Here is a 25,658-nt window from a genome sequence, read left to right as displayed (position 1 = left end):
TACCGATGCCGGGATCCTGGCAGCATACCGATGCCGGGATCCCGGCGGGGAGGGGCGAGTGCAGCAAGCCCCTTGCGGGCTCGCTGGGCACGCCACGCTGCGGGCTCGGTGGCAACCTGCAATTGCCACAGGTTCTTTTCCCACTCTATGGGTGTCGTGGACACCCACGAGTGGAAATAGTCCCTGTTGGTCAGCATGCCGACCATTGGGATACTGAGCCGGCGGGATGGTGGAGGAGGTCATGTGACTGTCGGTCAGCAGACCGCCGGTCACATGAATACCACCCCAATAGTTTATATAGAAGAACAGAAGTATAGGAAGAAATTATCTCATAAATGGTAAATTATAAGTATTTGGCATTGTTTAGAAGCATGAAACAAAATGGTTATGGAACCGCTAAGAGATTATATTTTTCATTGTAACTGAAAATAAATCTTGTACTTAATTTATACGTCCAAAGTGTATATGCTTAAAAACCCCGCCCTGCATCCTGGAAATGTGGGACGGCATATCACAGGTTGGTGGGGGCTCATTGGCCCATAGCCAGTGCTATAAGAATGGGACACAGCTCTGAGAAGGAATTTCAACTGAAGCCACATTGCTATACATACACACAACGTTGCTGTAAGTGTAATTATTATAAATATCATTATTATTATTATTATTATTACTCTAATGATTGCAATGTGAGGGGTCATATGTGTATTTGTAAGTACCATGACAGATATATAATGTATTTAAAACAGCGTGTTTTGGAAACACATAGATTTTATTATTATTATTATTATTATTATTATTATTATTGCTCTAATGATTGCAATGTGAGGGGACATATGTGTATTTGTAAGTACCATGACCAATGAGATTTTTACTAGTCTTAGTCATACGGATGTTGTTTTGTCTGGAATGTTAGCAAAATAGAGAAAATAAAATCATTATTATCATTATTATTATTATTACTATTATTATTACTATTATTATTATTATTATTATTATAAATATCATTATTATTATTAGTATTATTAGTATTATTATTATTATTGCTCTAATGATTGTTCTGTGAGGGGGTTATGTGTATTTGTAAGTGCCATGTACAATGTATGCTGTATTTAAAACAACGTGTTTTGGAAACAGATTTTTACTAGTCTTAGTCATATGGATGTTCTTTTGTCTGGAATGATAGCAAAATAGAGAAACTAAAATCATTATTATTATTATTATTATTATTATTATTATTATAAATATCATTATTATTATTATTATTATTATTATTATTATTATTACTCTAATGATTGTGCTCTGAGGGGGCTATATGTATTTGCAAGTACCATGTTGAGGCTAATTTTGAAGGATTCTATAGTTGGTACCACTCGCGGTGTGTGGGAGAGTGTGTTACATAGAGTCGGAGCAGCATGACTAAAAGAACAACTAATTATATGGGTTATTAGATAAATAAAACATGTTTGTTTTATTGCATGCATTGTATGGCTGTTTAAAAAATGCTGCACTCTGATGCAGTAATCTAGCGGCGCAGTTTGGAAATGCATTTAAATATGTATATATATATATATATATATATAATTTAACTGTGTTGTATTATTTCATGTATATTGTTTGAAGACTCATGCTATACGATGTCTCATATTTTACAAACGCTATATTTTAAAGATATTTTAGCATATCTACATTTTAATATGTGCATAGTTTAAAAGAACACATACATTAATCGTATTTCATTTTCATTATTGGTTTAGCGACAGACAATGCAGAACATTATCAACAAAGATAACACCATGTGCATATCCGATTCTGAAGATGATGTTTTACCAATTTATCAAATTAACTATGGTAAGCTAAGCCTATAAAAATCATTGACACGTTGTTAATTATTTTTAAAAGTTTAAATAGTACGAACTTATAGCAATGGCCTACAATTTGTTCATTTTTACTTATTTTTAAAAGTTTAAATAGTACGAGCGTACAACAAGGTGGATACAAAGTTGTTAATTAGTTTACTAAATATGTTATTTCTCACAATTAAACAACAGATGCCGCAAACATAGAGAATTTTGATGATGTTGGAGGAAATCTGTTTGGTTCGGTACAACATCGTTCCAGACTTCATTACGATGTTGGAATTGCCAGACGCCTGTGAGTAACATGTATTATCCAAAAATGTTTTATATTTTAAAAGAAACTAAAAATAACGACAGTAAACACATGTAATGTGTAGATTTGGTGACAACTGTACACACTTTATGCTCTCAATAATGCATCTTTTTTCATGTTATTCTAATTTTATAATGTATGTAATAAAGTAACAGCCGAAAATGTTTTATATTTAAATTTTTTTTTTTAAATAACGAGGTTAAATGCTTGTAATGTTGTGCGTATTTGGTGTCACCTGTGCACACTTTATGTTCTCAATAATGCATCTCTTTTTCATGTTATTCTAATTTTATACCATATGTAATTTATTTTTTATATTTTTTGCCGGCTAAAGATTCCACAATCATGGATAACGCGATGACTGACAGTATTCTGCGGGACATATTGAACATACCGGCACCAAAAATCTATGAGGCTGCGCCATGTTTTCACGATGCTGCTATACAGACCGGCAACGCGGCTGATGAGCGACCATTTTTTAAATGAGTGAATGGAAAAAGGAGTGCGCAAACACTCGAGTATAAAGAAGGTGTGTAATCAAATGTTTTTATACGGCATATTGTTATACAGTAAGTTAAATGCTGTTTTACGTGCGTCTGATTACATTGTTATACGGTATATTGTTACACAGTAACTTAAATGCTGTTTTACGTGCATCTGCGTTTACAATTATTATATAATATATGTATTACAGCTGACACTGTAGCATGACAATATGATCCAATGATACCAGGGGGCAATGATGCAGATGCGCAAATGCACAGGCCTAGCACAAGTGGGAAAACAACAATTCGCACAACCATCGCTGAAATGGAGAACCAACAATTCACAACGCCGTCGATCATATATAATCGCCTAAAGGAGAATGCTAGGCCGTCGGTTATGGGGATGCATCACGGCAGTATCAACCCGAACAAATACAGACCAGCTCGACCAAGAATGAACGAGAAAGGTCATAATTCGGCATTTACCGATCTTAAAAAAAATTGTCGGATTCCGAAAATGATACGCCTCAATGGAGAAAGATCGCATTACAAACTGTATCAAGCATAAGTAACGAGGGTGATGTAACAGCAAAGCACACGTCATTTGATTCTGCAGACTGGGATGTCGCTGGTAATACAAAGACTGTAAAGGTTAAAAGAGCATCACACCTCTCAAGAAGGAAAGTTAAGCAATTGTCGCAATCCGATGTAATCATAATTCCAGATACACAGGGTTGCTCTGAAACAGAAACACGACACATAGCTGGTAATGATAAGTTATCAAATATTGAGGACATAAATGCGCAAGAGTTTTTTACTCCCTGTGTAGTCATCGTCACAAGAACAGCAGAATAGTTCTGATGAAATGTTATCAGCGGTTCCAGGAATTCCTGGTAATACTACAGCGGTTGATTGTGTAACATCAACGCCCAATATTTTTAGCACGGGTGCCGGGGCACACGGGGTATCACCCAACCACGCATTGTACGATGCATGTGCCACGGCGCACGGGATATCACCCGACATAGTTGATGGAAGTCAAAATACAGAACAGGTAGGACTAGACGCTGAAATACAATTTTATGCGTTGATGGGTAAGATACGGGAAGATGTTGAGAACATGGGTGTAAATGCCTGGTATTTGTTAAAACACATTAAGGTGTGAGCCACAGTGCTAAATGTAAACATGACATTATTAAAGAAGTTGTTGAGACGTATATGAATGTCATGTCAAAATACATAGAGTGGTCATTTAAGACAACTGCATTTATTAAAGCCAACATACATCATTTTGCAGATATAATTGAAACTGGTCTGTGACTAGGCATGTTAGGCTATGGTTTGAAACGTGTTTTCAATTTACATGTCTGTGACAAACCCCCACGAATTAAACCTTGTGTACCATACAAAATCTCACAGTTATTACGAGGTGCAAAGATGAAACAGGATGTAACAACATTAACCAGATTGAGAAAGTGCAAACAGCACAGGGAACAGTGGGTAGGTGGGGAACAGAGGGCAAGGCTTGTAGACTTAGAGCATTCACCGTCCTGGGAACATGTGGTAGGCAGGGAGCAGAGTGCAAGGAATGTATATTTAGAACAATCGCCACCCCAAGCATTACCGATTGACGAATCACAGCCTGACAATATTGAACGTGTTGCAACCCCCTTACATAATGAGGCACATGGGGTTGAGTCACCCGGTAATGACCAAGGTCGGCAACATGTATACCTAGAAGTGATTAACAGTTATGAATGACAACAACACCAAATTTCAGAGCCGTGGAGTACCACAACCATTATTGGTTTGTTCATTTGGACAAGGTTACATCATTTGTAGAGGGCGTTCGAGCCGTTCATATGGCTATACAGGCCATGCTTGATGGCTTCGTTGCTGGCATGGATCCTTCTGACCGCATTCAGCTTAGATTGGAGGGCAGGGGTTTACACAATGCCATCTATTTACATCATAAGCCGCAAGAAACATTAGACGCGACCAGTTTTTTTAACCAGATTACAAATGCACTTCAAAGTAACACTGAATTTTTATTATTCACAGGTTTAAGGTGTGTGATCAGTGTTTTTAGGAACAGCGTGGGCGGAGGTTTGAAAGGCGGAGGTTTACGACGGCGACCACACAGCCTTATGTTTGAAAAATGCAGACGTTATATGTACGATTTCAAAAACATCAGTAATAACCTGTGTTTGGCCACTAGCGTCTGTAAACTTCTGGATAAAGGTAACAACGCCAATGACCATGTAATACAAGAGAGAGTGATCCAACTACATAAAGCTGTGAATCTACCGATTGATAAAGCGGTCAGCTTTAGCGAGGTTGCATTTTTTGAAAATTACGTAAATGTTACAGTTAAGATCCTATATTACAGCAACGGAGACTAGAGATACCATTGCACAGACAGCCGTTACAAAGAGACCCTGTTTGTGCTATAACACGATTGCCACTTTTATGGGTTACTTGATATCAATGCGTTTCTTGGTGCCCGAAATCATTGCAGCCGTTGTCATAGCATTTACCATCATAGAAATAATCACGATTGGCTTTTCTTTTGTAAGGCTTGCCACAGGCCGGATTTTATTGACGGGGTGATGGTGTTAAGGTGTTCGATGTGTAGGGTATTTTGTCGATCAAATTACTGTTTAGAGCTACACAAATTTTTAGCTTTTGATCACAAAATATCCTGTCTTGAACATGTATATTGTGACAGGTGTTGTCTCTACTGGCGAACAGACCATAACTGCCGAGGCCTAAAGTGCCCCATCTGTAAGGTGACTGTTGATGGGTTTTCGAACCATTTGTGTTATATACAAAACATCAAGCTAAAAGAACCCACAAAGAAATACATATTTTATAATTTTAAGTGTATGCAGGAGACGGGGGTGCACATACCAAACTACTGTTACACTCTAACATTAATGGGTGAGAAATACTCGGAGTTTAAGGGTATTGCATGTATCGAAGATTTTGTAAAGACGTTCATGAAACCAAAATTTGCGCATTACACATTTATAGCCCATAATGCCGGCCGTTATTATGAGTATTTTGTGATGCGCCAGCTGATTAAGAAGAAATTAAAGATGCATTTATTATCTAGAGGCAGCAACATAATGTGCATTACTGTAAAAGATTTGAAGGTAAGGTTTATCGACTCTTTAAATTTTTTACCCATGAGGCTTAGCAGGTTACCAAAGGCGATGGAGTTTGATGGTACCAAAGGTTATTTCCCACATTTTTTTTAACACAGCTGATAACCAAAATTACATAGGCGCTATGCCATCAATATAGTATTTTGGTCCACAATACATGATGGAAGATGAATTATCTGATTTTACAGATTGGTACAATAAGTGTGTACACAAGCCATTTATTTTTCAAAAAGAACTCATACGATATTGTAAAGATGATGTGAAAATAATACAAAAAGTTTGTGAGGCTTCCAGGTCGGCTGTTATAGCCATGACAGAACAGGAGTTTCTAATAACTAAGGAAAAAAGAGATGTTGTGGTTAAGCGGCATATTGAGCTTTTTCACTTGGCCACACTGGCTTCCGTTTGCATAGCCATGTACCTTGTAAATTTTTACAGGAAAACACACTGGCCCTTGTACTGGGCGATAACTTTCACAAGACTGCCATAAAATGGTTAATGTACATAGAGCACAAAGAAGATGTGAGTATAAGACACGCTTTACAAGGGGGCGAGAAGAAAGTCGGTAAATACAGCCTGGATGGTTACACCGTGATTAACGGTGTACCTACAGCCTTTGATTTCCAAGGTTGTTTTTATCATGGCTGTGGAGCTAACATGCTCCACAGCCGTGATAAAAACAACCTTGGAATTCAAAGCCAATAATGAAAACAAACTGACAAAAATTACCTACAGTCAATTGCACCACAAGACGCAGGTGAAGTTGCACTACCTTAAATGATGCGGATTTCAGATATGTAAAATCTGGGGTTGTGAATGGAAGTCTATGCTAGAGTCTGATGAGGGTCCACAGGCTTTTCTGAAGAGTAAAGTATTAACCGAACCCTTGGAGCCACGTGATGCTCTTTTTGGTGGACGCACGAACGCCATAAAGCTGTATCACAAAACAGATTGTGATGAAAAAATTTCCTATTTTGACTTTACCAGCCTGTACCCTTTTGTCAACAAAAACAAAACACATATCCTATACAACACCCGCGCATCATTTATAAGAATTTTGGTGATGCCACAAAGTATTTCTGTTTTGCCAGGATTAAAGTTTACCCTCCTCGTGGGCTTTTCTTTCCGGTTCTGCCGGTTAAAATGCGAGGTAAGTTAATGTATCCATTATGTTGCACTTGCGCCGAGTCTGGACAGACTGAGCCGTGCGTTCATGAGTCAGAAAATCGGGCACTCATCGGTACTTGGTGTACTGTTTATCTAAATTTGGCTGTAGAAATGGGGTACAGAGTGTGTAAAATCTATGAGGTGTGGCATTTTTGATGAGAGATCTGATGAATTGTTTTCATGTTATATTAAAACGCACCTCAGGGATAAACAAGAGGCATCTGGTTATCCCAACTGGTGTACAGACTGTGAAACGCCAAGAGTATATAGAAGCCTATCAAAAAAATAAAGGTGTGTCTTTACAGCCCGATCACATAGAAATCAACCTCGCCAAAAGACAAATTTCAAAATTGTTTTTAATTTCCTTATGGGGTAAATTTGGCCAACGTAGCAACATGCCCGATATGTGTCTAGTGACTGACCTCGACAAGCTTTTTGAATACGCGTTCTTACCGTACTATGATGTATCCGCTTTGGACTTTGTTGACAATGATACAGTTATGGCCATAGACCATTACACCAGGGGTGCAATTTCAAATGTAACTATAATTATCTTTACAATGGCTTATGCTCGTGTTGAGTTGTACAAACTATAGGATAGATTACCAAATAGATGTCTGCATCGTGACACAGATTCTGTAATTTTTGTCAGTAGACCTGGTGACTGGAACCCGCCATTGGGTGATTATTTAGGCGAGTTGACTAGCGAACTACCCACAGGCACCCATATAAAAGAATTTGTCTCAGCCAGACCCAAGTCATATGGCTATCGTCTAAACAATGGGAAGACCTGTTTAACAGTTAAAGGAGTAACGCACAATGTTGGTAATGCGCAGCACGTTAACTTTGACAGTCTGAAAGATCTGGTCTTAGATTATCCTTTAAACCCCGAAGGTGATGATTAGAAAAAGGTTGTGATCCATCAACCCAGTATAGTACGTGTGAAAATGTACTGGCAGATTGAGATGCGGACTTTGCAGAAGACGCAAAGGTGTGTTTATACTAAACAGGCTCTTACGGACAACTTCACAACACTTCTGTTCGGCTATTAAGATGGACACCATATTTCAGCACCCCATCTCCTGTATTTTAGCAGGCCAGTCCAATTCGGGTAAAAGTTATTTTATGAAAACGCTGCTGCAGCACGCGGCTACACATATGACGCATGTACCTGATAATGTTGTTTGGATTTACACCTGTTGGCAACCTATATACAACCAATTTCTGCTTGATTTCCCCTGTATGCGTTTTATAGAGGGTTTATCCAAGTCTTTTAGCGATGATCAACTTTTTCCCCCTGATAAGATTAATTTAACAGTGATTGATGATCTGATGGACGCAGCTAGTAATAATTCTGAGGTTGAGAAAGCTTTCACAAAGTATGTGCACCATCGTAATCTCAGTATCCTATACCTTGTCCAAAACATATTTTGTCAAGGTAAAAAGAGCAGGACTATACATTTAAACACAAAATATATGGTCCTGTTCAAAAATCCCAGGGATAAAATGCAGGTGGGCATTCTGGATAGACAAATGTACCCATCGAAACATCATTTTTTTTCTCAAATCCTATGAATCCATGACGGAGGTCCCTTATGGGTAATTACTGGTTGATTTAAGAAACAGCACTCTTGATGATTATCGTTTACGAAGCGGCTTATTCCCGCCAGACACACCTGTCGCTTTTTCATTAAGAAGCGCGACCCTAGAAAGCTATAACCATACAACCTTTAGTCATTTGTTCTCATTCTTACAACAGTGAACATGTCAGGCCGGATAAGACGTAATTGGGCGCTTTTAAAAACGTTAATTAAAGCCAGCCCGTCCCAAAGAAAAGCTATTTTATTCAATGCTTCAAACGATTTAGTTATGGCTATTTGTAAGATAGCACTCAACATGCTTAAAGGTTAAATACTGTTGTCTCAACGACAGTTGAACTACCTTAAAAAGAAGCGAGAGCTTATAAAATTGCTTTGTAATAAGAAATGTGCCATTGGAAAAAAGAAGAGGTTGGTGAAACAGTCGGATGGTTTTATCGGTTCACTGTTTGGTTTTGCTATACCATTAATTACAGGACTATTGTCTAATCGCTGATGGAGTACGCTGAGAAAATGTATATGGTGACTCAGAATCAGATAGGCCATTTACATAACAAGCCGAACAGCGACGACATACGTAAAACAGCCACATATGGTCTAGATGTAGAGATCGTGAAAATACTACAGAATAACGATTTATCAGAATATGAAAAGGCAAAGCGATATACAGCATTGTTGCAGAGGTATCTGGTGTTGAGTAAACAGGCTGATAGTGAAATGTCAACTTTAGCTCTTTTGCAAAACCTGTTGATGAATCAAATAACATGGAACAGCCGGTTTCTACCGATGATGTTTATCATGAGATTTTGAGCGGTGTTAATGCTAGGTATAAAAAAAACTGAAATACAATTGAGTAAAATGACACATTCTAAACACATCACAGACTGGAACAGTAAAGGGGAGTTTCTGTATAAAGGCAGCGCTGTACCAGGTTCCAACATGTTATATTTAATGAGAAGCATCACGCAAAGCCACGGCATGTTGAGTCATAATACACCAAACAGTTGGTCTGAATTTATGCAGGCTATGTCTGAATTAAATATTCCCTCAACCATCATTGGCAATTCGGTAAATAGAATGTACCTAGATCACTTAAAAGGCGAGAAGCAGGATGACTCTGATGGAGCTGTAACATTGCCCATGTCACTACAAACCCTTAACAAAAGCCGGATAAATGTTTTAAGTTCCCCGGGATTAACTACGCCACACAGCTACTTACTACCTAGGAAAAGAACCGTAAATCTATTTCAGGAGCCACAGTGGCTGAAACCGTAACATATAACTAATTTAAACTATTTTTATACACTGTATTTTGTGTGGGTATTTTGCACCGCAATGTTTAACTTGTATTGTGTCAATAATATTTTATGTAATGTTTTATATGTAAAGTTTTACCATGTTATTCAACACCTATATTTCTGTAACTATAATTTGCATATACCAACAAAACATACTAATTAAATTACCTGCTCATTACCAAAGGTTTCATGCACTTTGTGTCATGCTCGTGGTCAGGGGTTTCATGCGCTGGGTGTCTTGCTCGTTGCCATGGGTTTCATGCTCTTGGATCCATGCTCATTGCCAGGGGTTTCGTGCTCTGGGAATGGTGTCATGCTCATTACCAGGGGTAATACTCATTGCCAGGGTTAATTATATTTGCCAGGATTGTGAAATGCTAGTTGCCTGGGGTAATGATCATTGTCAGGGGTTTCATGAGCTGGGTGTCATGCTCATTGCCAGGGATTTCATGTGCTGGTTGTCTTGCTCATTGCCATGGGTTTCATGCCCTGGGATCCTTGCTCATTGCCAGGTGTTTCATGATCTGGGATGGGTGTCATGCTCATTACCCAGGGCAATACACATTGCCATGGTTAATGCTATTTACCAGGAGTGTGTAATGCTAGTTGCCTGGATAATGCTCATTGTCAGGGGTTTCATGCGCTGGGTGTCATGCACGTTGCAGGGCTTTTAAGCGCTGGGTTTCTTGCTCATTGCCATGGGTTTCATGCTCTGGGATCCATGTTCATTGCCTGGGGTTTAATGCTCTGGTCATGCTTGTTATCAGGGGTAATACTCATTTCCAGGGTTAATGCTAGATGCCAGGAGTGTGTAATGCTAGTTGCCTCGGGTAATGCTCATTGTCATGGGTATGTACAGCCAGTCCCAGCCAGCTAGCACCAGCCAGCAAGTGCCAGCCAGCCAGGTCCCCTGCCCACCCGCTCGCTCCCTCGCTCTCCCTTCTTCCTCTCCTCCCTGTCATAGACGCTACCACCATAGTTCTCTGCTCTGGGGGCAGAGTTACACAAAATTATGCATTGTGTCATGACGTCTCAATGCAAATTCGTTATTTCATGAAACTCTGCCCCATAGCAGAGTACTATTGACAGGGAGGAGGGGGAGGAGTGACAACAGTCAGGCCAGGGGAAAAGTGCTGCGGAAGGCACCTCGCCCACCGGTAACAATGGCACTTACAGTATGTAGGAGGAAGATAAGAGATTCTGAGGTCGGAGGCTTGGTGCACAATCCATGTTATACTACTTGTCACCATCCATCAGTCAGCTGCTGCAATGTTGAATTTAAGTAGATCATCACTTGTAGATAAGGAAAGAGTGGAATAATTAAATGCAGAAATATATTCTTCAGTTGACTGAGTGTGTAAGGCTGCAGAGTCCGATTATCTACCAACCGATATAGATAGTTCAACCCTTGGAGAGAACAACTTATAATTTAAATCAAGGAGCTACCACCAGGGAAGAAGAGGTTTTCCACAAGAGGAAGGAAAAGGGAATGAGAAGGGGATATCTTTAAAAGAGTGCAAAGCTGCTTCCAAGCCACGCACGTGAATGACAGAAGTATGTTATCTTTAATCTCCCGGGTTAAAGCATGTGGTGGCATGTGGAGCAATGCAGCTAGATGTATACGTGGACTAAAAGCCTGTTCAATGGAAAAGTCTGTTTGTTTGGGCCAGATGGATTAACCTAGCCAGGATTTGCTTTAAGCATTGTGCCATTAATTAAAAAAATTGCTAAGTTCTTTGCTGGGTAGTGGAATGGGGCAGTAGATGAACAGCAAGGTAGGGTCTTGCATAGGTTTGGAAAGCACAACAATGCTAGCCATAATAAAGTCTGTGTGGAATTTTTTTTCTGAGATAATAGATTTTTTTAAAGTGACTAAGTAAGAAATAATGTGGGGAAGCAACAATTTATAGTATTCTGCCCCAAAACCAACTGGGCCTGCTGTTTCTCATATTGGGAGAGACTTGATCCTCCTCTTCTGTAACCAGGGCTATAAATTGGCATTGTTCCTCTTCAGTGAGTCTTTGCAATCCAGCCTATTATAATAAATTCCCCAATGTAGGGGCATTAAATAGGGCTGTGTACCATATTTTATAATACTGAATAAAATAATTTACTTTACTATCTGGGTCATTTACTTATCCCCCTGTAGGAGAGTTAATTTTGGCAATGTGCTTAATAGTATTTTTGTTTTGCTTTAAGAGCAAGGAAAGCAATTTGTTGGCCCATTTGAAATGTTTATGTTTCTGAAAAGTCATATCAATTAGAGCTTGTTCAGAACTAAGAGCATCATAAAACATTTTAGCCTCCATGTATACTCATTTAGATTCCTCAGAAGGATTATTCAAATACAAAGAGTATGTGCCAGTTACAGCAGTGGATAGCACTTCAAACCTATCCACCAACATTTTCCATTTGTGAGCTACGTGCACAATGACATGACCACACATGATAGTCTTGGAGGCTGTCCAAAACAGATTAATGGTGGGGGTATGTAGAGACCCTGCTTTTTTTTAAAAAAGCGTTTTTTGCATATTTTCACAATACACAATTCCTATAGAACAGTTATAAAATTAACAATAAAAACCTGTGCACACAATCCAACATTAGAGTAGCTTACAAATTTAGCCACCCTTACCTTAAAAGGTGTGAACTTTAGGGTAGAAACTTTTACAGTCAGTTGGTGAATGAGAATTTTGATAAACCCTACATGTTTCATCCAAAGATGACTTCTTCAGGGATTTGGTATCTTCTAGGTGAAGGAAAATTAGAAGAAATGAGGGTGAGGAATGAGAATGAAAAATATTTGTTTCAGCATCTTAATAAATGAGATATAAAGGAAGTGTGTGTTCTCTAATACATACATAAAATGCAGACAGCGCTCACAGACTCTATTAAAAAAAGAGATTTTTATTTTTATTTAATAATAATTTCTTATGCCTCCAAAGCCAAACCTATATATACTTTTAGCAATTTACTGCTGACTCAACAAGGCAAACATGTAACCATTTATCACCAGCACAATAAAGACTTTGAATGTCTCATTAGCATAGCATAAAAACAAATTTCACTTTGTATCCTAAACAATAGAAATAACAATTAGCATTAAATTATTCTCAACAATACAAATGAAGGTTAATATTAGTAGCAGGTTAGCATTATAAATTCTTCTTTATAAGGAATAAATGGATGTTCAGTAATACTATGCAGCTGATGTTAGTAGCAGATTTCTCTCCGTCTGCAGTTCATTAGTAGATTAGCATGCAAAGCCTCAAAGCAGTTATGTTCTTATTTGGATATTTATCATCTAAAGCAACTGAAGATGTTATAAACGTTCAGTGTTCCTATATAATTAATATCACTATAAATGCAGGGTTTCTCCGCTTCTACAATTAAATGATAAATTATCATGCAGACATTTGAAGCAGTTTTAGCCAGCAGTATCATGCTTATTCAGGCAAAGCAATATTTGTTAAAACATGGCCATGTTAGTCTATATAAATTAACACTCCTTTCTCCTGGGTTATGGGTCTTTTTAACTCCCGGCTCTGGTACTTGAATAATCTTTCTGGCAAGCCTTATCTGGAGATCCAAGACGAAGTGCCCAGTGATGAATCGAGTTGTACTCCGTAATATAGATGCACAATTAGTGAAATTAAATTCTAATATTTTTTAAAGTCTTCTAAAGGAGTTAAATAGGAAGAGAACCTTAAATCAAAGAAAGTTCAAAGAGGATTACTCATTTGCAATTTGAATAAAACAGGGGCAGGATCAAAAATCATTATGTTCTAAATACCTGAGTAAAAATACATTATTTTTAAATGCTATATCCTTGGATATCTTTTACAGTTAGAAATGTATCAAATCCATTTTTAAACATATTGACTGAGTTCGCCATTACTACCTTCTCTGGCAGAGAATTCCAAATCCTAACTGCCCTTACTGTGAAGAACCCCCTCCTTCATTGGGTATGAAATGTTCTCTCCTGTAACCTCAAAGGGTGACTGCGTCTTCAGTGTAGAGATCTCTCAATAAACAAATCACCAAATAGCTCGATGTATTGTCCCTTTATGTATTTGTAAATTAATAATGTCTCCTCTTTTCAAGTGTAAACATATGTAACCTAGTAAGCCTTTCCTCATAATCCAGTGCCTCTAGCCCCTTAATCACTTTTGTAGCTCACCTCTAAACCCTTTCAAACTCTAAGATATATTTTCTATAGTGTGGTACTCAGAATTGTACACAATATTCAAGTGGCCATACCAATGATTTATATTATGGTAGGATTACACTCTCATCCCTTGTCTCAATTCCCCATTTTATGCATGCTAATACCTTATTTGCCTTCATTGCTGCTGTTTGACATTGGGTACTGTTTTTAAGTCTATTATCAATGAGCACCCCCAAATCTTTTTCTATTACCATTTCCCATACATTTTCTCCATTTAATTTGTAGGTTGCATGTTTATGTTTAGCCCCAAAGTGCATGACTTTACATTTTTATATATTAAACCTCATTCTCCATTTAGCTGCCCAAACTTCCAGTTTAAATAAGTCATTCTGTAGGGACTCAGCATCCATGTCAGAGTTAATTACCCTACACAGTTTAGTATCATCTGCAAAAATTGACACTTTGCTTTCCAAACCTACTCCTAGGTCATTAATAAATATATTGAACAGTACTGACCCTTGCGGTATTCCACTGAATACAGTGGCTCAGTTTGAAAACATCCCATTAACCACAACTCACTGTTCCGTGTTATCCAGCCAATAACTTAACCAAGTACAAATAGTTTTTCCTAGACCAAGCTCTCTTAGTTTGAAAATCAGCCTCATGTGAGGCACTGTATATAAAGCTTTAGCAAAATCTAAATAGACCACATCCACTTCATTTGCCTGGTCATGATTATCGCTCACTTTCTCTTAGAAGCTAATTAAGTTAGTTTGGCAGGACTTGTCCCTCACAAAACCATGCTGGTTCCTATTAATAACCGTGGAGGTCTCCAAGTACTCCTGTAAGCTATCCCTTAATATTCCTTCCAATATTTTCACCACTATAGATGTCAAACTTACCAGTCTATAGTTACAAGGATGAGTTTTGATTCCCTTTTTAAATATTGGCACTACATCTGCTATATGCCAGTCCTTTGGTATCATGCCTGTTTTAATGTAATCATAGAAAATAAAATATAAGGGCCTTGCTAGTTCTGAGTTTAGCTTCATAAAAACCCTTAGGTGAAGACCATCTGGACCAGGAGATTTATTAATCATAATTTTATCACTCAAACAAGTACTAAGCAATGGTACATTATCATTACTTATGTAATTCACTACTTCCACTATCTGGACTTTTCTAGTAAACACTGATGAAAAAAATGTGTTCAAAATGTCTGCTTTTTCTTTGTCAACATTAATCAAGACTCCCAACTCTCCTTTTAGTGGTCCTATAGTCTCTTTTTTAACCTTTTACCAATAATATACTTAAAAAACTTTGTCTTACTCTCCTTAGCTATTTGCTTTTTGTTTTCTATTTTAGCTGCTTTGATTTCTTTTTTGCGTTTTTTGTTACATTCCTCATAGTAGTGGAATGACCCCGCCTTCCCATCTGATTTAAATGCTTTGAAAGTGTGCCTCTTTTTATCCATTTCTTCCTTAACCCTCTTATTAAGCCACATCAGTTTGTATTTAGAATGTTTGTGTTTGCTGCCCATGGGAATTAAATTATAAGTATATTTATCGAGGAAAATTTTAAAAGCATCCCACATTTCAGCAGTGTTCTTACCATGAAGTCAAAGTTTTGCAATTAATGTCTTTTAGTGTTTGTTTCAGAATGTTGAAATTTGTTTTTCTAAAGTTAAAAGTCTTTGTTGAACCCTTATAGGGATGCTTTTGAAAACTAATATTGAATGTGACCATATTATGATTGATTTTTTTCCCAAGGTCTCCCCTACTTTAGCATTTCATATTATCTCCACATTATTAGTTTGTACTAGGCCCAGTATAGTCCTAATTCTAGAAGGCTCCTTGATTACTTGAGACAAGTAGTAACTTTTTGTATATTTAAGAACCTGTTTCACTTAGCTGTAACACATGATTCGTTGTTCCAGTTTATGTCCGGATAATTAAAATCACCAATGACTAGGACCTCCCCCAGTCCTGCAGATTTTTTAATTTGCTGCAAGAGTTGTACCTCCTCAGTCACATTAATGTCAGGTGGTTTGTAGCATGTCCCTATTAATAGCTTTTTTGTTCCTATTCTCCCACTTGAAATTTCAACCCATAGTGCCTCCAGGTTATTTCCAGTCCCCTCATAGATAACTTCCTTTAAATATGTTTTTAAGAATGGTTTAACATAAAGGCATACACCTCCTCCCCTTTTGTTAGCCCTGTCTCTCCTGAAGAGAGTATGTTCCTCCAAATTTGCTGCCCAGTCCTTAGAATCATCCCACCATGCCTCCATAGTACCTATAATATTGATCTTTTCATGCAATCATTTCTAATTCCCCCATTTACCTGATTAGCTTCTTGCATTTGCAAGCATACACTTTAATTTAGTTATTCCCTTTTCTTTATGTTTTTTTTGGTGAAACTGTTTCTTTGATTAAATTACTTTTACTTGATTTACCATTGCAGTCTGATTTCCCCCTCCCCCCTCTGCACCCCCATTATACTTAATACAGCCCTCATTATTGCTGTCACTGATCATTTTGTTAATTCTTTCTAATCCCTCCGCCCAGACATCTAGTTTAAAATCTACTCCAAACCTTTAACCATACTTCTCCAGACTTCCGTTTCAGGCTTGATGGAGTGAGAAGCTCCATCTCTGAGCACCGTTCCCCACTCCCCAGCAAACCCTTTCACAAGGCTTATTAAGCCTCTCTACTACACCAGACCCCTCCACAGTGCTCCCCACTACCTTTGCTGCTGGGTGATGGACCATTCCTGGCTCCCCAGGCATCACATACACCACAGCCTCTGCGTCAGGAGAAGAGGTGCGCAGCAGGGAACATGGCACCGGACACCACTGCAGAGAGCACTCTCCCTCTTTACAAAAAGCCTGTGACTGAGGGATCACCTTCTGAGGACATGTGAGTTTGGGCTCTGATGCCCCTGTCACTTATAGGGAGGCGGTGGAAGCAATCGCTGCCACTATCTCTCCCCTTCTCTCCAAGGCAATAGCTGACATCATTGGTCAGCTGCAGCAATTGAACCAGAGAGTATCTGTTAATGAACAGTAGCTTGGTGTTGTCTCCCATGATATTAGTGATCTGCAGCACTCTGTGAAATGCCTTACCACTGAAATCTATCAGCTTTGGAACAAAATCGACGACTTAGAAAATAGCTCTCGTCATACTAACATTAAGCTGGTCGGCCTGCTAGAATCTATCAAGGGGACAGCTCTGGTGCCCATTTTGTCCGCAACACCCTTCCCTTGTTACTCGGCAATGAGTCGGTTTGCCAAGACATGGTTATAAAGAGGGTTCATATGGTGGGTCCGACACCAGCTCCTAACAGACTGAGACTGCTGTTCTGATGTTTGAGCTATTAACACAAAGTGGAAATATGGTCGGCTTCCCGCAAAGCCAAAACCTTATCATGGGAAGGTCACAAGTTGCATATTTTCCAGGACTATTCCGCCAAGCTGTCAAGGGCTAGGAAGTCCTTTTCTCCTGTCTGCTCTCAACTCGTCACTGAAGGTCATAAATTTGGATTACTGTTCCCTGCCAGGCTTTGCATATACGATGGTACCTCTTTCAAAGATTTCACCAACTCCTCTGATGCCTCAGCCTACTTTTGGAGCTATCCCAAGCCAAAGAAGCTGATATTTCTGACTCCGTAGGATGATGTTATGGATCCGTAGGGTGCCTTTTTTTGGGTTGCTGATATGTTATAGTCTCTTCTCTGTTACCTATGACTGTCTTTTTGCCGTTTCCCTGACTACGACTACGACTTCTGTCATTTTTTTCTTTGTTGTTTTACTGTGTGTGTCCTCTTCTACTCACACACCCTGGCTAACTTCTAATGATATTTAAATTCATATTTCTGTGCATTACATTGTTTATTGTGCTGCTCATATTTTGTGTTTATAATTTTATGTCCACTGTGGGTCCCGTTTTGGCCTCTATTTACCTATCTTATTGCTGGGAAGAGGGAGCGGGTCTGTTGTTTTGTTGCCGGATGGGTGTTATAGTTGATATGCTAATCCTCCTTTTGTGTGTATGAAGTCCTGCATCAAATGCATGTGTTTGTTTGCCATTTCGTACTTCTGTATTTCCCCATTTACCGCCTCCCTCTTGTTATTTGCCTTTTTCTCCACCTTCCTTACCCCTCCCTTTCTGCACCATGTTCTTCTTCACCTGTGAGCTGGATGATGTCTTTTTGTACTGGGAAAGTGTACTGGTAGTTTACTTATTTCCCTTCTCAGTTCCTTGATTAATGCCTGATTTACACTGTGCTACGTGGAACGTTGGTGGGATTAATTTCCCGGTGAAGAGAAGGAAACTTCTGCTTTATTTACAGAAAAGTGGTGTAGACGTGGTAATTCTCCAGGAAATGCACTTAACCCTTCCTGAGACATTGAAATTGAATATGCTTAGGTGGTTGGTATTGGATTCTTCTTCTTACAATTCCAAGGCTCGTGTTGTGGTAATCTTAAGTAGATGCTCCCTCCCTTTTGAAACCTTGAAAGTGACTGCTGACGCTCATGGTAGATTTGTTGAGGCTTCTGTTAGTATGCTGGGCAAGAGTTTTACTATGGCTAATATATATGCACTCCTTTTTCCAACAGCGAATTACTCTTTTGACCTCTTTTATGGGGTATAATCTTATAATTGGAGACGTTTATTGGATAAATTTATGGTTCATGGGATCCCTCCCCCTTCCCAAGGTGGTCGTACCCCTCTTCTCCAGAATGCTACAGGTTGTGGATACATGGCATGCATTACACCCTACTGATAGAGATTATAACTGTCTCTCAGCGGTGCATGGCTCTCTCTCCCACATTGATTACCTCTTTGTTTCTCACTCTTTGTTTCCTCAAGTTATTGATTGCTACATTACTACTATCTCCCTTTCTGATCATGCTTTGGTTTCATCTACTATTCATTTTCCTGATGAGCAGGGTTCTTCTAAGTTATGGAAATTCCCCTCGAGATTGTGACGTTCCTCCACATTTACTGTAAATCCTTCTTGAATGCCGTTGGGGATGATTTCATTAACTTTGAGCATATTCAGAAAAATACTTCCCTATTTTGGCTGTCAGTGAAAACTGTTCTCAGAGGGGCGATTATATCGTTCAATGCAGAATCCAATAAGAAATATTCTGCCCAGTACTTACTACTCCAAGACTATTTATCCAGAGCTTTTCAGCAATATAAATTGTCACCTTCTCCCACCACAAAGCAAGAATATCTTCTGTCAAAGACTAATTTAGATGAATTTTTGACAGAGATGGGAGTCTGGTACCTTTTTTTGATCCATAACAAGTTTCACCGATTTGGCAACAAATCTGGCCTTTTACTTTCTAACCTGCTACGAGGCACCTTTTCTCCTGCAGTTGTCCACCCCTTACATACTCATCAGGGTACAATGACCACAACGAATAACAAATTGCCCATATTATGTAGCTTTTTTACAAAGACCTTTACTCTTCAGTAGCTCCTGGGACTAACTCCCTCCCACTTTCCTTGGCTCCTCCTGTCCTGGCAACCGTCTCTCCTCTCTCCACTTCCCCTCCCTCTAATATAGAAAAAGGGACACGTCAGGGCTGCCCTACTCTCCCCGCTCCTTTTTGCCATTGCTCTTGTACCCTAAGCCATGGCCCTTTAGAATGTCTCTGGACTACACAGCATCCTTATTGGTGACATTGAACTTAAAGTTGCTTTGTTCGCTGACGACATGTTGCTGTTCATCTCTAACCCCACCTCTTCAGTCCCGGAAATCCTGTGTTTGATTTCGGATTTCGGGAAAACAGCGGGCTATAGGATCAATGTTACCAAGTCCGTACTTTTGCCAATACACATTCCCACTCTTCTACTTTCCTCCTACTTTCCTCCCTCACATCTGTCTCCCATTTTGCGATAACTCAGTCTCATTTTTTATTTTTAGGGGTTAATATTTCACATGAACTTTCCAATCTATGATTTAAATTTTTCCCCTGTTATATCTAATACAATTGCAAGGTTGGAAGGATGGGCCACTCTTCCCCTTTCCTTGCTGGAAGGATTGCTGTCCTCAAATCTGTTATTTTCCCCAAGATATTCTACATTATGCAATTACTTCTTATTCGTCTCTGTGATCCAGATGAATTCCATCTGCGTCGGAAGATGACGCATTTCCTGTGGCAGGGAAAAAAAACAAAAATTGCTTTCTCAAAACTTGTAATGGATAAGTCAGTTGGTGATGCTGGTGTTCCTGACTTTCTCTCCTATTCTCTGTCTGTCTTTTTCTGATATGCTGCTGATTGGCTTTTAGGTAAAAGTACTTATACTGATATGGCTATGGATGTTAATGTTTTCCACCCTTTCTTCCCCTGTGCGCTTTTCCATATGAAGAAGTCCTCTATTCCTCCATCTATCCTGGAGCATCCTCTGTTTCGTCATATTTACTTTAGCTGGGTGAAATTTCACAAAAAACTTAAGATGATAAGTTAAACATGGGTATAGCTGGTCCTTTACTATCTTCGCTGCCTGCTTTTTAGCTCTGGACAGGTACAGGTCCTGGACTGGGGGAACGTCAGATCCGATGATCTTCTCTGCGGTTCTGACCACCATTTGGAACCTGCATCTGTCCCTCGCGCTGGCGGAGCCGTACCATACCAATATTGAGGAGCACAGTACCAACTCCACAATCGTGCAGTAGAAGAGGAGCAGAAGCTTCTGTGGGATGTTGAACTTCCTTAGTTGTCTGAGGTAGAACAACCTCTGCTGCACTTTCCTGACAGTGGTGTCAATGTTGGACCCCCATTTAAGGTCCCAGGAGATTGTGGTCCCTAGGAACTTGAAGGAGTCCACTAGCGATACCACACTGTCAGCAATTGTTAGCAGAGGTGTACTAGCTGACTCCTTCCTGAAGTCCACTATAATCTCAAGAGTTTTGAGGGGGTTGAGCTCAAGGTTGTTGTGGCTGCACCACTGGGCCAAGTGGTCTACTTCCCGTCTATAGGACGATTCGTCTCCATCCTTGATAAGGCCGATGGCGGTGGTGTCATTGCCAAATTTGATGATCTTTACTGATTGCGTCGCTGAGGTGCGGCAGCGGCTGCAGTGCACTGGGTGGTGGGGAGGAACCGGAGGAGAATAAGCAGGATGCTGTGGATCGCTGTGTGTGAGGGGGGTGCAGGACCTTAGGGGGTGCTTGTGTGCACCAGGTACCCCCCATGCGCATGTCTATGATCTTAGGCACTCACCAAATATGCATGATAGACAATTTATTGGTAACTCACAAACTGCACAAAGTGTTGATGTTCGATTTAGTCTCCTTTTGTGCTACATTTGAGCTGTTCTTTCTTTGCAACCATAAATAAATAAAAGCTGACCCTTTTCCCTGCCAATAATGTCTCTGAGCCATTATTTTTAGCTAGGGTCATTTTTACTCATATGTATAAATGTGGGCCGACATCAGCCTATAGAGAGATTAAGACATGTTCCAATAATTTGTGATCACACAGATATACAGTATAAGTGATTACAAAACAGCAGTTTATTAGATAAAATACAATTTCTGTTACAATAATAATTATTCTAATGCTCTGGGCCCAGTGGCGTAAGTTCGTCCCAGTTGCCCGGAGGCAAGATAAATATTGGTGCCCCCCTATTTCCTATATCAAGATATGTGTGTGTGTGTGTGTGTGTAACAGCAGACACTTTACTGATGGAGCTATTTGCTCCTGTAGAGGAAGCATGAGAAGTTACGTGTAATTGTCAGAGAAGTAACTTTATATAGTTAAAATCCTCATATTTCCTATACAGGCGCAAACAGCTTCATCAGTAAGGTGTCTGCTTCCAGTGTAATAGGTTGTGGTTTCTAATCCTGGGTGTGACACTTGTAAAATGTGTATAATAAAGAGGGTGTGATTTGTAAGGTGCAGGGACCAGTGATGAAATTGGCCACTATAAAGATAGCGGTAGCTATCAATTAACTTAATTCACTGGTGTCACAGAAGGGGAGAAGAGGTGCCCCCCTTCAGAGCAGTAGCCCGGCAGCAGATGACTCCGTTGCCTCCCAGAGTTCTACCTCTGTCTGGGCCACAAAAAACAAACAAACAAACAAACAAACAAACAAACAAACAGCCAAACAGTTCAATGAAATATATATCACTAGGTACAGTATGTAGAGGTCTTGTTTGTTTCCATTCATCTCGGAGCCACTGCCAATCTGTTGGAAATAGTTTTGATCTTTTTGTATTTATTACATGTCTTCCTCATAATCCAGATGTGGTCAGCAATAGCAATTTCTTCTAGAAAGTATATCTTCTATAACTAATGTCATTTAATTTTTTTATGAGCTCATTAAAGATTTAAATTATTATTATTATTTTTTTTTGTAATGTGTTTAGAACTTTGTTGAACACTGTGAAAGCCCTCAGGCACCAGTTTCCACAAGAACATGTCTCTAAGGAACATGAGAGACAAGTATATACACCAGTCAGCTGAGATACAGAAAGGTGCTCAACAGAAATGTGCGCCCAAGAATAAGTATGATTCTATATATTTTTCATGTCAGTGACATTCTGTATATGATTCAGGTTGTTACTATACAATACATTAATTAACATTGATTAAGAAGCACAGCTTATTTTTTCCAGTTTGTTCAAAAGGTAAACCTATTTTTTTATGCCTGTTCTTTTAATGTATTCATTGTTTTACACACACACACACACGCACACACACACACACACACACACACACACACACACACACACACACACACACACACACGTGCCCTCCTCACATGAAGTGTAAATAATGAGCCACAGGACCTGTGTAAATCATACTGTACAGTAGGTGTCCCGAATTAAGCATTAAGCAAACTTTAAAAGACTCCTATAAAAGTCATATACAGACGTGACATGCCAGGCTGCAGCTATTTGCAGCCAGCAATAACTCCATTTAATGAAGTGATCACCGACTGGGAATAGTCGCAGCCTGGCACAACATGAACATGGCTACATCTGAATGATAAAGGGAGATTTCACAGTTCATTTTACTGGTTTTGCTAGACAAAAAAAAAACCGACAGAAGCCAATTAGTTGCTATGAGCAACTTCTCCACTGTATGACTTTCCAAGACTTCATGAACCTTACCCATAACTTTCCCAAGTCTTTGTGCATCCAAGTTATATTAATTTGATTAGAACTGTAGAAAATGCTATTTTCAGCATATCACTCTGCATTGTGTTTCCAAATTATTTTCATTTACTTTTCTGAGACTAAATAAACTTTGTCTAAAGGTACACACGGTGAGATAAATCTGTAAGATTAATATATAGTCAAAATCTTATGAAAAGTTAGTGCATATCTCAAGGTGTTAGGCAGCTTGTGATACAGATTCGATCCTGATGCGCGGTCCCGTGGGGTTGGTATCTCAAGGCTAGATAGACTGTGCAGACAAGTCAATCTTGACTATCTAGTGTACTGTCTAGTAAAAAATATAGTCAAAATTGGCACTTAGTAAAAATCGTACATAGACAAAATCTCAAGCACAGATAGTCAAAATCTGTACTATCTGTGCTATCTGGGCATTGGGGGAGTTCAAGAGAAATCGCATAGTCACCTATATCTCAGTTCAGTTTACCAACACACAGTACACATTATGCATTGTGTGAGAATATATAGATCCTATGCATTGTTATTAACTGAACTTCATCTGTTTTCAACGTCAAAAATAAATGTGAGTTTTTTTTGATGTATGGAACGCATCAATTTCTTATATTATCTTTTTCCAAAAAATAAAACAATATTAAAATAGATATTTTGGCACATACAGTAGTAAACAGTATTTTACTAAATCATATAAAATTATTTTAGTATTGTTGTCCATTATTTATTATATATGTACTGAAGTATAATTATTAGATTTTTAAATCTTATGGTTGCTGTGCTCCCAATTTTTTTCTTGTTTATCTATTTTCTTGTTTATCTATAATTCTTTTACATTTCACATAACTTAAGTTGCTGTGCCTAATGTGTGTGTATGAATGTATTCAGGGACTGCTGTACTTGAACCTCTTTTATGGACAGATAAGCCTTTTAATATTTATTTCTTGTACGTTTGCATTTTTGCCATTTCTTCGGATACTTATGGAAAGCTAGATGTACCAGTTTTCCTATATGGATAGATAAGCTTGATTTACTTTTTATCCTGTACGCTTGCATTTTTACCATTTGTTTTTATGTGTTGTATTAAAAATTTGTGAAAAACCTTTTAAATATCCTTGGCTGTGGATTTTAAAATTGTGGGATTTGCTTATCCTTACAAGGTTTTTTTTTTTATATACAACTGGTTTTATGTTGAACAATGGTATGAAAATTGCATGAAAACTGTACGCGCTGTTATATTTCTCTTATCTTTTTTATGCTCCAATATTGGTCTCACGACCGAAGAAAAATTTATGTTCCAGATAAGTAGTGTCCCTTTCCTACTCACACTGGGTATACACCATATACAATTTTTTTAGACACTAGAAGGTGCCCTTTTCTCCACTTACTCAAATGTCACTATTTATGTGTTCTCCAAGCACATATTACACTGCCTAAGGCCGCAGCCACTCGTTTTTAGAGGAGTGTCAATTTAAATTTTAATTACAATTTTAATATTAGCTCACTTAAAAAATATCTTTATTCTTCACTATGTGCATTGGTAGTGCATTGTCCTAGTGTTACCTGGGCGCCCCCGCATCTATTGTTCTTTATATATATATATATATGCTGAACTTGGGTTGCATAGCAAGACCCACGAGTGCCTCCTTCATCTCTGTTTATTTGTATTTACAATCTACTGGAAGGCACCGGGGCAACTACTAACATTTAGGAAGGAGTGCCGGTCACTGCTTTTCTCTCTCTCTCTCTCTCTCTCTCTCTCTCTCTATATATATATATATATATATATACCCTCACAATGGATGCAGCTTGCTCCAGGAAGAACAGTTAATGTAATGTATATTCAACACAGCATGTCCAAGCAAACGTTTTGAGGTCACAGCTACTTCCTCAGGACCACATACTGATTGGAGTTTTTTATATATATATATATATATATATATATATTTTTTTTTTTTTGAGAAACCAATGTCCAAATGTCTTTAGCTGATGTCTTTACGTATATAATACAGAACATGTTTTGCTCCAAACTTAAACCAAGTGTTCGTGGCCTCTGTACATCATGTGGGTTTGGATCTGCAGAATGATCTATTGTAACCTTCCACAATCTTTCACGCTTCAGTTACATTTCCATAGCAAGTACACCGATTTGTCTGTTTTAAAGGTGACACATCTAGACACAGAGCAAGAAGATGCTGAATGCAAGGTTAAAGAAGATGTTTGACTGTTGTTTTGCCCTGGCTTTTGTAATAGGCCTTTAATTGCATGAAACAGCAGTAGCAGTACCACCACTCATAAAGAAAGGACATTACCTGAGCCTTTTCTTGCCATTGCATATGATGTATGGCATGTTGCCAATTTAAATTTTTTTGCAGTAATACTGTAGTTAGAGGTAACAATTTCTTTACCATTATGTAATACTGTTTAGATTTGAGGTGTCCTTTCTTACACATGTTTTC

The sequence above is a fragment of the Pseudophryne corroboree genome, chromosome 12 (genome assembly GCF_028390025.1).
Source record: "Pseudophryne corroboree isolate aPseCor3 chromosome 12, aPseCor3.hap2, whole genome shotgun sequence".
Classification (NCBI taxonomy): Eukaryota; Metazoa; Chordata; class Amphibia; order Anura; family Myobatrachidae; genus Pseudophryne; species Pseudophryne corroboree.
This window is presented reverse-complemented; position numbering follows the sequence as displayed.